The sequence below is a fragment of the Asterias amurensis genome, chromosome 5 (assembly GCF_032118995.1).
Source record: "Asterias amurensis chromosome 5, ASM3211899v1".
NCBI lineage: Eukaryota > Metazoa > Echinodermata > Asteroidea > Forcipulatida > Asteriidae > Asterias > Asterias amurensis.
The window spans coordinates 16,946,033-16,960,388 of NC_092652.1; the positions used below are offsets into that span (position 1 = coordinate 16,946,033).

Here is a 14,356-nt window from a genome sequence, read left to right on the forward strand (position 1 = left end):
ACCATGTTCTTTGTAAGGGCAAAGATTGGTCGACAAGGAACTAATATGATTGCCAAAATCACTTTGTTTAAGCAAAATTACACATTTATTTAATGGAAACATTTCTTCTTTGAATTACAATTAGCTCATCTGCGAAATTCCTGACTTCTAAGTTTGCTATCTTATAAACTATTCCCCTTTCGAAAACATAGAATACTCCAGTTCTATTTTTAGCTGAAGCGGCCCAACGATAGACTGATACCTATTTTTTGTATGTTTACATATCGCTGAGTGAAGAGGGAACTATGCTCACGTGCACTGTGTAATCGGGTACGATATTTTACGCACAAACGCATTGCTTGCACATTATTTTACGAGGAATGAATGATGGACGAAAGCGCGGAGGTCGTGAAACGGAATTTTGACAGCAGAAAACTTCCTCAAAATAAATAACTTTAACGGAACTACCAAATGGACCCTTCGATTCTGTTTTTGTATGGGACGTTCGACAGGATGTTAAGCGTTTCTTGTGTCTGAAGAAGTAAGGATTTGAGTTCAAGTTTTCCTGGAAAAAAGGAAGTTTCTTTGGAAGTAAAGAATCGTAGGTAAGTATTTTTCCCGACGTCGTAAACCATTGTAAACATGTATCCAGCAGACAGCCAGATTTGTAAAACTGTGGAGTTGTTGTGTAGGCTTACGTCGTACACAGACAGTCAAAACACGGTGGTGGACGATGTGTTTGTACTAAAATGTTTATTCTTTATAAATTATTCAGTCAATCTTTGTATACTCATACCATGGAGGAATACTCATTTGTTAAAAGAATGTTTTGTTAATATAATATTAATATAATAATATTATTGTGTGTACTGGTAATCTGTGTGTGTGTGTATGATTTGATTTTATGAACGAATGACAGACAGTGGCATGTGTTAAACAAAATTAAGCCATCCCATTCACACAATGCGCAAAGCTGGTGTGATGTGTCTTTAGACATCTTTTTGCTGGCGGATAACTTTCCGTATGGCGCCACCACTTTTTCACTCATTTTTACAAAAAGGGATATATCAATCAGGTAAATTAGATACTATATTATTTTATTTCGAATGAAAAAGTGGTGGCGCCATACGGAAACTTTTCCTTGCCGGCTCAACAATACAGATACAGATTTAATGACTTGTTTTAATAATTTTTAACTTTGAATGACTCGGGCGTGATCAGTTTATTTGTGTAAAAGGAAGGGCACCAATGTGTTTTATACTTAATTAAAGCCAAATATTAATATTAAGGGGGTACTCCCACAAAGTACTATTACTAGTATGAGGTTCGCTCTGCTAGATGATAGCAGAACGAACCTCATTCTTAATGGCAGCGACTGATAATTATTTGGCCAGGTTAAAGTTACTCCTAGAACTGTGAGGTTTGTTCGGCTATCGTCTCCCGTACGATAAAGTAGTGCACGCCTGATACAATGTACTTCACGGAGGCAACGAAGGCGATTGCCTCTGTGTCCCCTGGTCATTGCCTTGGTGCCCTTGAAATGCTCCAGTACGAATTTGCAATTTCATCATTGGGTGCCCTTTACCAAGAAAAAAATGCCTTGGTGCCCTTGCCCTTTCATAAACGAAGCATACAGCCCTGGTAGTGTCATTTGTGTCAACTGAAGTGCATTTTCAAACTTACTGAAACTTGAAAGGGACATACAAAAATTGCACTTCTACCTGTGAGGGCAGAGTTGGTTCTTGTGATTGATTAGCTTAGTGCGCTACATACTTGGCGGCACAGGCTCACTGAGATAGTTTAAGGGATGTTTTCAGGCCCAGTGACCAGGGGTAATAATGTTGAAGCACCATGAGCAAGTGACGGACCTGAGCGCTATATATTAGAAGCCACTATTATTAGTAAATAAATCCTGTAATAATGTAAACAGAACCGCTTAAAAGTTTAAGCCATTGGTGAACTGTTTGTTTTGTTCAAATATAAATACATGTAGTTTGTTTTGAAAGGAAGTAAATACACAAGCCTTAAAAATGTAATACCCAATCAAATATATACATGTATATATATAAAAAAAAATCATCAAGAAACCATTTTAAATTAAATATGAAAAGTTCTAATCTTGTGAAAATATTAATTTTTAAAAATAAAGACTCCAAACCAGAATTTTTTCTTTTTTCTGACATTTCTGGAGAATATGCTGATTCAAGTCATTACTTACTTCCTTTGGCTTTGAAAACAAGAGAAATAGAGAAGAAGATAAAAAGATGCCATTGCCAACCCACAGACAATCTTAGTCCTAGATCAAAATGCTGAGACACAATATTTGAGGCCTGACTGTCATTTTAAAACCATTGGACACTTTCGGTAAAAAGTATTGTCCAAAGGCCCACACTTCGTGTATCACAACTTAATAACACACCTGTGAAAATTTAGGCTCAATCGGTCATTGGAGTCAGGAGAAAATAACGGGAAAACCCACCCTTGTTTCCGCACTTTTCGCCGTGTCATGACATGTGTTTACTATAAATCCGTAATTCTCTTTGTTGAGAATTGATAATTGTTTTAATGTTTTCTCAAAAAGTAGAAGTCTTTCACCATTACCTTCTGTAAACCCCGTAAGTTATTTGTAAATCTGTGAACTTTTTTTTTTTTTTTTTTTCTGTGCTGAATGTGTATAATGGCTTTAAAGATCAATGCTAGTCAAAAGAGAAAGCCAGTTAGTTTTATATGCACTACATGTACGCGACTGCGAGTGTAACCAAAACACTGTGTACATATTTGTCTACATTCATCACAAATGTATAGCAATGCCTTGAATTTTATCATTGAGAGGGCAAGGCCATTTTAATTTTCTAAAAGGCGCTTTCTAATTGGAATGGAAACTAGGGAAAGGGTCGAGATCAGGTCAACTGAAACAGGAATAAGGTCATTGAAAAGCTCAATGTCCATTACGTGTACAGTGGTAAATACTATGGCTGTCAAAATATTGTAGGGGGTGGGGTGGGGGGGGGGGGGGGTGATGTAATAAATGAATCACACTATTGAACTATGTGTACATGTGGCATTCATCATACATCCAACCATTGATAGCAGATCCACAATCTAATTAGGAGTCCTTTCTCTAACGAACCCTGACATTGTGCATGCTGTCATACAAATATGCATAATGCCTGATGTTGACTATCTACACATGTACTCGCAGTGTGAAAGGACAACACTCGGTATCATTTACATCTGGGAAATTGACATTTTAAGTTGAAATATTCTACATGTACAGCAGAGGGCTCCACTTTTTTACGCTAGACCACTGGACCCGGGTCAGTGATTTTGGTGTTGGGCCTGTAAATTCATGACTTGACAAGACTGGTGGTCTTGGTTTTTTTTAATTGAATAACAAAACCACACAAAAATAAGTGATGTTAAAATGTTGTCTTTATGTCTGATAAACAACTTTCAGTTCTTTTGAGTACACAAGACAAGTGAGATAAATTTTCTTTTCATCTTATGTCTTGGTGCTTTTCCAAATTAAAACAGTTTGCATGTAAACTGTTCCGCAATACCTTGCAGAAAAAAATACTGAGTAATGAAGCGCCATGAGCAACACTGAGTGAATGTATTCCAGTACTACTGCTATAGAATTCACTACTGTTATACTTGCTTTAAATCAGCTCAATTCATGTATTTATTGATCCATTTATTACTGCATAGTGCTAACTAACAGATTAGATGTTTGTCAATGTATTTTTTATTAGAATTGGCTTTAGATTAACTCAGTGCATGCGTTATACAGAACTGCTGTAGAACACATATCAGATGTGCTACTTTTTAACACCCATACCATTGGTCATTTCCCCTGTGAAGCTCATTTTCTATCCAGAATTGAATTGTGACAACAAGCTTACTGGGCGACAGTGACAGAACTAAAGCCCAGTTGCCCACAAAATCCCATATCCACATGGTTGATAAACCATGCAAACTTCCTGGCTTTATGCAAGATAACGTAGCCTCTGATCTGACCCTGTTTTTTTTTTTATGGAGCCATTAAACTTAAGGAGGCGTGACATTTTAAAAGCAATGCAGACTGCTTCAAACTTGTTTAGGAGCATCATAATCCAGTTTTCAATATAAAACCTAGTACTAGTAGTCACAGAACAGATGTGAGGCAATTTCTGTGAAATAAATTAAAGTTTTTTTGTTCAGGGGTTGGTAAATTTGTCCCCTTAAAAAAATTATATGGGGTTGTAATTCAACTAGGCACACACTGTGACTGACTCTATGTCCAAATTGTTCATTTTGTCAAAAATTTAAATGACTTGATCTGGTCTCCTGATGCAAAGACTGACCGTTTCTAAACAAGAACTGTTACCGAAAATATTGGTACTCATAATATTATAAAGATTTCCCTGGGACAAATCTGGTTGGATTTATAAACAAATGTTCCTATGAGAGACACAACTTGGGGTTATATGAGGACAACTTGAAACAAACAAAAAATAAGTAATAGACCCAAACCAGTCACGATCAATATTGAACCATGATAAAGAATATTCATTTTTTGTTTTTACCCATATACACCGGTGTGTGTTAGCACTGTATACTCAGTACTTACCGAATTCTGTGAAAAAAATCACAGGCATATTACTCGGGTGTGATTCGAGCCCGCGATCTTTGCAATTCTAGAGCAGTGTCGTACCAACTAGACCACCGAGATTGCCTGGCGGCTAGAGGCAGTTTGAATCCTATGTTTTAGCAGCGAGTATTGCAAACGATTTAATAGATACTAAATTTGCATCGAGGATAAAGAATATTCATTTTTATTTTTTACCCATTATACACCGATGTGATAAAGTGTGTACTTAGATTGAACAAATTTCCAAAATCATAAAAATCACTCATGTACGATAAAACAATTAAACTTTAAAGCAGATTATCAAACTCTCCAAAAGACACCTGTACCACGCCCCTCCTCTGGCTAACTTTGTCGGAAATCTTGCCTTTAAAATGATCAAGTCTTATTTCAATTGTTGATAAAAGTAAAAACAAGCTATGCACCTTGTAGGTCTTTTGCGCAAGTTCTGTCCTTTAAACTTTGGCAAAGTGGCAGACATGAAATCAATAATAACGATGATCTTTGAGAAGGCAGACCGCCTATCTAATAGCTAGGTGTTCAAAAGACACACAGACGCCCCGCTGGCTAACACTGACATAAACCTTGTCTTTTTATAAATCTTGTTTGGAAATCCTGTTAAACGTCTTGCTCGTCCTAATAAAAAAGAATCCAATCTAGGTGTTCTGTCCTTTAAACTTTTAGCGAAGAGGCACGGAGGGAATCAATAATAAGGTGTACTCAACAATCTAGTTATATTGGAGAAATTACCACACACTTGGCCTATTTCAGATCGTCTCCTGTCCCCGTTTCATAGTGTTTACTGTCACCGGATCCGGCCCCGTGTACGTAAATTGAGGCGGGTCCATAATCTTGAAGAGATTTGTGGATGATTTTCAATTGGGTCATGTAATGAGAGTGTGGGCCAATTATGATGAATTGAATGCCACGATGATTGAGCCTGTATTGAAAACATGGATTTGCAATTTGATCTCATTGATAAATCGGCTATAAATTACAGGCTGTAATCTGTTTTTGTTTTTTTAAAGTTTGTAAATTTTCTGTGAAATTGTTTGTAGTTTAGAAAGATCGTTTTGTGATGTGAAAACGGTGGCAAAAAAACATCAAAAGAATACCATGTAGAATGCCTCAAGTTGCACCAAGATACACTCCCACTTGAAAACATTCCTAATACCTTTTTTCAGTCAGCGTGCTTCGGCCAACCAACAATTTGGGTCCAAAATGCCTTGGCAGTTTTGAAAAATAAATTGGGGAGGACTCTGACGATATCCCTTTTAAACTTCTGGGCAAGGTTTTTTTGCTGTCACTCCCAACAGGGAATACATGTAGTTGTGGAAACTAGCAGCTTGTAGATCATTGTGATGGGCCAACATATTGCATCTCTTGATGCCCTTCTCTACAAACAGCTGGAACCTGCTGGCCATAGAATAGATGTGTTGATAGGACGTGTCGCCCTGTGTGGAGCTATGTATTTCTTGAAGGAACCTTGGTCTGTGTGTTTATGCAATCTCTAAGATGATGGGCAAGGTGATGATGATGATGATGATGATGGTTTAGCAAGATGATGTTAGGGGCTTATCAGGACATTCATGTCACTGGTTGTTTTCATTAGTCGGGAACAAGAGAAATTTTGTTCTGGAGGCAGTTTCGAGGACGTCTAAACATACAGTAGGACAGACAATATTTTTTGTAAAATTTACAAAACATTTTGGTTACATGATGGACACTGTAGGCCTACAGAGTTTCACCCCTTGAGTGATACACTTTGTTGAACACCCACTCAAAATGTACACAGTTGTATCACACCCAGCTAATTAGTTAAACCTTTCAGACTGAAAGGCAGTGGACAGTCGCTATTGGTAATTACTCAAAATAATTATTAGCATAAAACCTTTCTTAGCGACGAGTAATGGGGAGAGGTTGATAGTATAAATGATTGTGAGAAACTGCTCCCTCTGAAGTGCAATAGTTTTTGAGAAAGAAGTATATTTCGACGAATTTGATTTCGGGACCTCAGATTTAGAACTTGAGGTCTCGAAATCAACTATCTAAACGCACACAACTTCGTGTGACAAGGGTATTTTTTTCTTTCATTATTATCTCGCAACTTCGATGACCGATTGAACTCAAAGTTTCACAGGTTTGCTATTTTATGCATATGTTGAGATACACCAAGTGTGAAGGCTAGTCTTTGACAATTACCAATAGTTTCCACTGCCTTTAACTGTCCCTGCTTTCAGTTTCTTCATCTGCAGAACAATAATACTGGGTAGTTGTTTTCTGTTCAGAAGGTTGTAGGCTTACACAGGATATAAGGGACGACTGGGGTCGATTTCACTAACGCGTTTTGGTCATCGCAAACGACGAAATTGATCGCTAAATCTAAAATCCATCGCAACTTAGCGATGGATTTTTAGCCGACGATTTCACTAAAACTTAACGATGAATATACTCGTCGCAAAGTTTTATTTAGCGATGACAATCTTGCATGTTAGTGGTCTTGACATGTTAGTGGTCGCAAAGTAAAAGTTCATCGCAAACTTATGATACATTGCGTCATTCTGTGCTTATAGTTATAGCGATATACGTTTTGACGTATAAATTGTCCGTGATTTAGAGTAAAATGAGTGGCGCTACATTATTTTAGTCTTGCGGTCTTTTACCTGGTAGACTCAGATTGCCGATGACAACTATCAGCGACGGAACTGCAGCAAAGAGCCCCTTAATATCGGTAAAAAGGAGATACTATATGGGTTAGATTATTTTAACCATCATTTTTAGAAAAAATGTGTAATGTATTGGCAAATTGACAGTGTGAAGCTTATATTATTAGATAGATATGTCAGAATTTTCATCAATCCCACCGTTACAACAGATTTACGAAAACTGTTTATTAAAATCTAAAATTATAATAGAGGCCATAGGCCTATAAATGCTTTAACCCTTTGTAAATGAATGCCTATACATCGTCCACAATAGTTTGTATGCACCAACATGACAACGATTTACATGCACAATGCCATTTCATTGCGAGCGACGACCGACGATTTTGTTGCGGGATGTCAAAGGTCACTACTTTTAGCCTCGTACAAAAACTTTATTTCCCTTTTAACGTCATCGCAATTGCGATGACTGTAGTGAAATGCAGATTTAGCGACATCGCAATTGCGATGGATTTGAGGTTTGCGATCTCATCGCAAGTGTGTTAGCGATGATCGCAAACATAGACGTTAGTGAAATCGGCCCCTGGTCTACACCAGCAACCAACAGTTTTTTCTCTATGCCATTATTGTCATACACACATGTATATACAAATGTGATCATTTTTTGTATGAATATCACTGAACAAATTTGTGTTTTATTAGTGTCAATGGTATTGTTTGTTTTGTAATAGACATCATAAAGGTTATCATTCACCATGTTTTATGCATGTGCACTGCACAAGTGTACTTAAATGTAGGTCAATAAGGTTTGCTTTTATCATTTTAATCTAAGGATTTTCTCCATGGATGCAAACATGGTCTACACTGTGGATTAACAGTGAACAGTTATTTGAGGTGACAAATATTTATTGATACTGTGTTTGAGCAAAAATGTCAAGGACTCTGGTCTGCAATTTCTCAAGACTGATCATTAAGTACGAACATGAAGTGATTCATGTTCCATTTACATGTACTGTTGTACAATGTACAATGTGCAATGTACATGTACATGATTTATCAGTGTACAATTGTTGCAGGCTGTGACGGGGTCCATGGCGTTTGGTTCACTCGAGGGGGAAAATGGAACCCGAGGCGAAGCTGAGGGTACCATTTTCCCTCGAGGGTGTGCAAAACCCATGGACCCCAGTCACAGCGTGCAACAATTGTTTTGTTATACCTTTGTATAATTGTTATTCCTCTACTCGAAGTTCTGTTGTCATCTTCAAACATTATTACGACGGACTATTCATTGTTTAATAAGCCGACGAACAAGAAACAATTCCCTCGAACCCGCGGTTGTTTGGTGCACAACGCTGGAAATCGACCAACGCTGTGAACGATCAAGGTGATGTACACCGGTGTACATCACTTTTCATGTTGCCCGACCCTTCGAGCCATGTAAGATGCGTTTTTGTTGCGCGTCACATGATTGGTACTCGACCAATCAAACTTCACAGTTTGTTACCGAGGTGGTATAACAATACTGTACATAATGATGTCAGCCTCACCATTTGTTGTTCATTGCATTGTACGTCTTGGAGTTTGTACTTAAATGTATGTAGCACTAGCTCCATGAGGAATTCGGTTTCAACCAGGGCCCAATTTCATAGAGCTGCTTAAAAGCACAAGCAGTAGCTAAGCACAACATAATCTTGCCAAACAGAATAAGGTTACCAGTCAAAATATCAGTATACCCAGGCCTGGTATACCCCCTTCAGAACTGAAATTCGCAGTCATCTTGACAGGGGATATACATGTACGGCATAAGTTCGTTAATGTTATCCATTTATTCAGTTTATACCTTAAGTTCTTGAAATGTACATTCAAATACACATTTAATTAATACACAAAGTACAACAAGGCCTACGTAGGGGAAAAGACAATTCAAGCAGTACTAAACTTTCCTTGAACAAATCATGTGCACAAAATATTGCGAACAATAAACTTGGCCCACATCAATGTTTTGATAATACACAAACGGAAGTGCCTGTTATTGTGAACCTGATACTTGTAATACATGTTCCAACATTCCAAGAAATTAATAAAAGTATGTGCAGTCAAGCGTGGAATATGTTCATAGACTGGTGTACCAGTACATTGTACATATTGTGCATGACTCAGAAGAAGGTTATGTTGGCAGAGTTGGTGGTCGGTGAACTGTTCAAGCGTGACGCTGTGTCAAGTTCAATCTGAATCAGGTGTGGATACGCATGGAGGGGCGCTTCCTCCATGGGTTAGGAATCTATATTGATTGCATACTGGGAAGGGGGGCCCATCTGAAGTTTTCAACATTATCTTGATCGTACATTGTTTGCCAGTTGGGGGGGAGGGGGGGTAGGAAGCCGTCAAAGACTGTGTAACACTACAGTTTAGTAGGTTCAACATTTCCACAATAGAATCAACATGTAAGGAAATAAAAACATTTCAAACATGTGTACCTACATGCAGCATCCACTCATGATTGGTGATGATGGGGGGGGGGGGGGGATTACCACTGACCAGAGCTGGCATCTTTCCCTGATTGTGCAGAAAGTTGTCTTCAAAACAAAATCATTCCATGTTCTGCAGACCTTTTTTTTTCAATCTCCCTGATTATGAAACTTTTTCTCTGTTGTGCTAATTGTTCTTAAGATCTCCGTGATTGTTCAATATACAAAATTTCCCCTTATTGTAAGAATACTGATTGTTTTTTTAGACTTGGTGCTTCTTTAATAGTTCTTGGTGAAACAAAACAAAACTCCCCCCTGAAAGTCTATTAATGCCTACACCTCGTACATCATGTAGAACAGCCCTTCTACTAATTTTCACCAAGGACCAAATATCACGCCTTTAAATATTTATACCTCAGACAGTTTCTCTACTCCTATTAATGGAGAGCGCGTCACGTGGGGGTGTTTAATCCTTTGATAATGACCAGCTGGAGCTGTTTATAACATGCTGGCTTCTGTGTGTCGGCGCACAAGATTATCACGTAGAACGTAATTCATAGCTATAGTAACAGCGCCTAATCTAAGCGTGTGCGCGTAATCTAAGCGCGCGCGTACACACAATCCAAGCGCATCAAACAGATTCTTCACAAAGTTTTGGAAAAAATATTTCAAACCTCAAATTTTCAATTGTTAAAGCCATTATACACTTTCGGTAAACAGTATTGTCCAAGTCCCACACTTCGTGTATCACAACTTACATTATAAAACAACAAACCTGTGAAAGTTTAGGCTCAATCGGTCATCGGAGTTGGGAGAAAATAACGGGAAAACCCACTCTTGTTTCCGCGAGTTTCGCCGTGTCATGACATGTGTTTTAAAAAAATCCGTAATTCTCGCTAACAAGAATTTATATTGTTTTACCGTTTTCACACTGGCTTTAATAGCTTTAATATGAAATTGGAGCAAGATTACGGGCCCGCAGGGCCAGCAAAATCTGGTGCACATGCTGAAATGTCATCCAAACATGATGATGTGTTTCTGGAGTATTTTGGTAGCACCAGAGATCGACTTCTCAATGGATCCTCTGGGTTTCCTGCCCTACTTTCTTGTCTCATTCAGTCAAACTGAGAGAGGGGGGGGGACACAAAAATATGGGTCATCCTAGAAATTCTGTCTCAGTTATCCACTTTGAAGCAGAACGACACGTGCCAAATTTCACGCTTCAATCAGAAGCATGTTCCTTCCTGATCTAAAACAAACACCCCTTGCCTCCTTGCTGGCCAAACATCGGGAGGCGGTGCTGACAATTTTGTTGCAACCTTGTCCTCTAAAAGCCCCTTTCACACGAGAGCAATTTAGCAAGGGTCCCTTGCTAAATTGTAGCATGGTTGTAAAATTTTTACAAAATGTACCTCTTGTGAAAGAAAAGGACAACAAATTTTTCTACTGTCCAAGCGCTATTGCAAAATTTGTTAAACATTGCTATATTTTACAATCGTGCTAAAATTAAACAAGGGACCCCAGTTAAATTGCCATCGTGTGAATAGCACTTCAATATCGAGATGAAATGTCAGAACCTTCAAGGAGGTCAGTGTGTTGTGGGTGCAAAAAAAACGTCCTCCCCTCACCAATGAAAACAAAGCAGGGCAGTTCAGCCTGGCCCCCTGTCACTTCGTGTTATGGATGGTCAAAGAAAAACCTAACCTCTGGTCATGATGTGAGGCAATCTGTCAAAGTGTTAACCGCTAACAAGGCGGAAGGATTGGACATCGTAGAATTGATTAATAGTGTTATTTGTGCTTCAGCACATTTGTGCTGTCCCAGTACACTAGCTACACAGTAGCTACACCAGGCACAGTCAGCATTCAGCGAGTGCAGTTGACTATTCTAATAACAGTCTTGCATCATGCTTTCATCTGTAGATAATGTCAGGATTTCTGATTATGGAAGACGAAATTAACGTCACTTTAAAAACTGGATACTTACGTCTACGAGTAATCCACTGGCTATTTTTAAACGTGATGTCACCTAGAAAAAATGAAGGGACCGCAGTGTGATAATGGCAGGTCGTAGTCTACGATGTGTATGTATAGGGCTTGTGTATGTATAGGGCTTGAATATGGGCAAAAATCCACATGACTACAGGGCTTGTTGTTCACAAATTTGGTTATTAATCCTGTTATTATCAAGGAAGAAATTTCATGCTAAGCAAATTTGTGTGCCTAGCAGCTCTATGAAATTGGGCCCTTGTCTTGGCCTTGGAGCCCCTTCAAAAGTTTCCTATAGACTTTAAGATTTTCCAATAGAAGTGCCATTACATCGTGATACATGCATGATATGTACCATGGCCTCTGTTAACCTGGGCCCAATTTCATAGAGCTGCTTAAGCACAAAACTGTGCTTAAGCAAAAATATCTTTGCTTAGTAAAATCAGATTACCAGCTAAGACACCACTCAATTGTTATGCTAAGTAAACAACAGCTAAATACCAGTCACAAGCAATGTTTGTGGCATGACATTTTTGACAGTAACATATGTAAAATAAGTAAGCTATTTCCGTGCTTAAGCGAATTTTTTGCTTAAGCAGCTCTATGAAATTGGCCTGTGGTCTTGGCCTTGGAGCCCCTTCAAAAGTTTCCCATAGACTTGAAGATTTTCCAATGGAAGTGCCCTTTACAAAATGAAAATGGCATTGCCCTCTTGTGTAGATGAAATTCCAGGCATGCATCACTTCTGGGTCTGATTTCATGGCACTGCTTGCCAGAAGTCTGTGCTTACCGCGCCTATTGATTGAAGGGCTTGATTGTATGGGCTCGGCTGTGCATAGTACGTGTAAGACAGAATTCTGCAGTAAGCAGGTGGGAAAATGGGCCAAGTACGTGTGGGAGTCGGTGAGAAACATGTTTGAACATGTAGGCCTACATGAACATGTACAGCAAAACATTCTTTTGTCAACCTTCACTGCAAACAAAACCCAGTTTAAGCGAAGTTAAAAACAAATGCATGTTTTAGTGTCCCCGCCCCCTTCCTTTTCGGGGGGGGGGGGCTGCATGGATTTTATTTATACCAATTCAAAATGAGATTTAAAAAATATGATAAACTATTTTGAGAAAGGATTCCAGCCAGAGATGCGGTTGGTACCTGCTGTCACCTCGCAGAATGTGTATGGATTAAATTGTTGTGTGAACAGACTGTGGCCATTTGTTTCCCTCCATTTTCTCAGCAAGTCTTTGATGTAACATGTAGACTAAACTGAAGCTTTCACATATTTTGATTGTTTGACTTTTATTGTAGCTTTTTTTTATAATTTTGCCTAAAAATCAACATTACTTTGACAAAAAACAACCCTGCCTTTAATATAGAAACATTTCCCTGTGTGGTTAGTACATTATGTACTTGAGCAAATCATAATTTCAGAATGGTTAAGGCATGTAACAAGGAAAAAACAGAAGGAAAGTACTTGAATTCCTCAGCCCATGGAGGAAGGACCTTCATCCATGCTCGGCCCAACCCTCAAGACGTTTCACTTGAGAGGTTGGCCAAGATGTGTTTAACACAGATTTTTCTAGTCTGCGAGTAGCGTGTACAATGTACACAGCTGGAAAGTGCAGGCATTTACATTCTAATGTGATTGGATGTGTATAATGATATAAAAAAAAGGGTCGTGATGAAATGCATGCTAATTTAATCATGTAATCTAGGATGCAGTGTTGTGTGTTGGGGTGAGCCGTGGTGGAATGTTGTGTTGTACAGGATAGTTTATGGGGAATGGTCTTGTGTTAAAGGAACACGTTGCCTTGGATCGGTCGAGTTGGTCTTTGACAAGCACTTGTAACCGTTTGTAATGAAATGCATATGGGTGGAAAGATGATGTAAAAGTAGAATACAATGATCCACACAAACATGCCTTGAAATTGCCAGGTTTTCCTTTTACCTCGTCGACTAACACGGTCGGCCATTTATGGGGGTCAACTTTTTGACTCCCATAAATGGCCGACCGTGTTAGTTCGCAAAGTAAAAGGAAAACCACGCAATTTCGAGGCTATGTTGTGTGGATCATTGTATTCTACTTTTAAAACATCTTTCCACCCATATTTATTTAATAACAAACGGTTACAAATGCTTTTCAAAGACCAACTCGACCGATCCAAGGCAATGTGTTCCTTTAAGTAAGTCATCCCAAATTAAGTCACGTAAATTACTATTCGCACTTGTGAACATGCATACATTTATTATAAACAGACATGTACTATACATCGGTACCTGGGAAAGAGCAAATTTTTATTTTATTTTGTGAAGTACAATAACTTTACTGCCCCGTAAGATACAGGCGCGGCATTCTTCTCATTTAAAAACCCGCATCTTCTTCTTTCTTTTCTTTTGAAACCTGGCAGAAGGTTTGTTATTAATACGCGTTGATTGGTTTTGTTTTCTATGCCTGTCCAGTTATTACAAAGGACTTTAATTTAATTTAATATATATTTTTTTTCCCATTCTCTTTGTGGTAAAAAATAACGTGAAATGTTAGTCAAATACTCAAAGTCAATCAAAACCTTCATCGTACACTAATAATGTTGGCTATGAATTCGGGTGGATTAACATTGACTTACCCCTGTAGG

General features: G+C 38.5%; 1 protein-coding gene across 1 annotated transcript in view; it reads left to right on the forward strand.

The window, feature by feature from the left end:
• Nucleotides 1-297: 297 nt before the first annotated feature.
• Nucleotides 298-14,356, forward strand: part of LOC139937774 (uncharacterized) — a 96,285-nt gene continuing 82,226 nt past the window's right edge. The window contains 1 exon segment of the mRNA XM_071933079.1: nt 298-584. The gene's annotated coding sequence lies outside the window, so the exon portion shown is untranslated.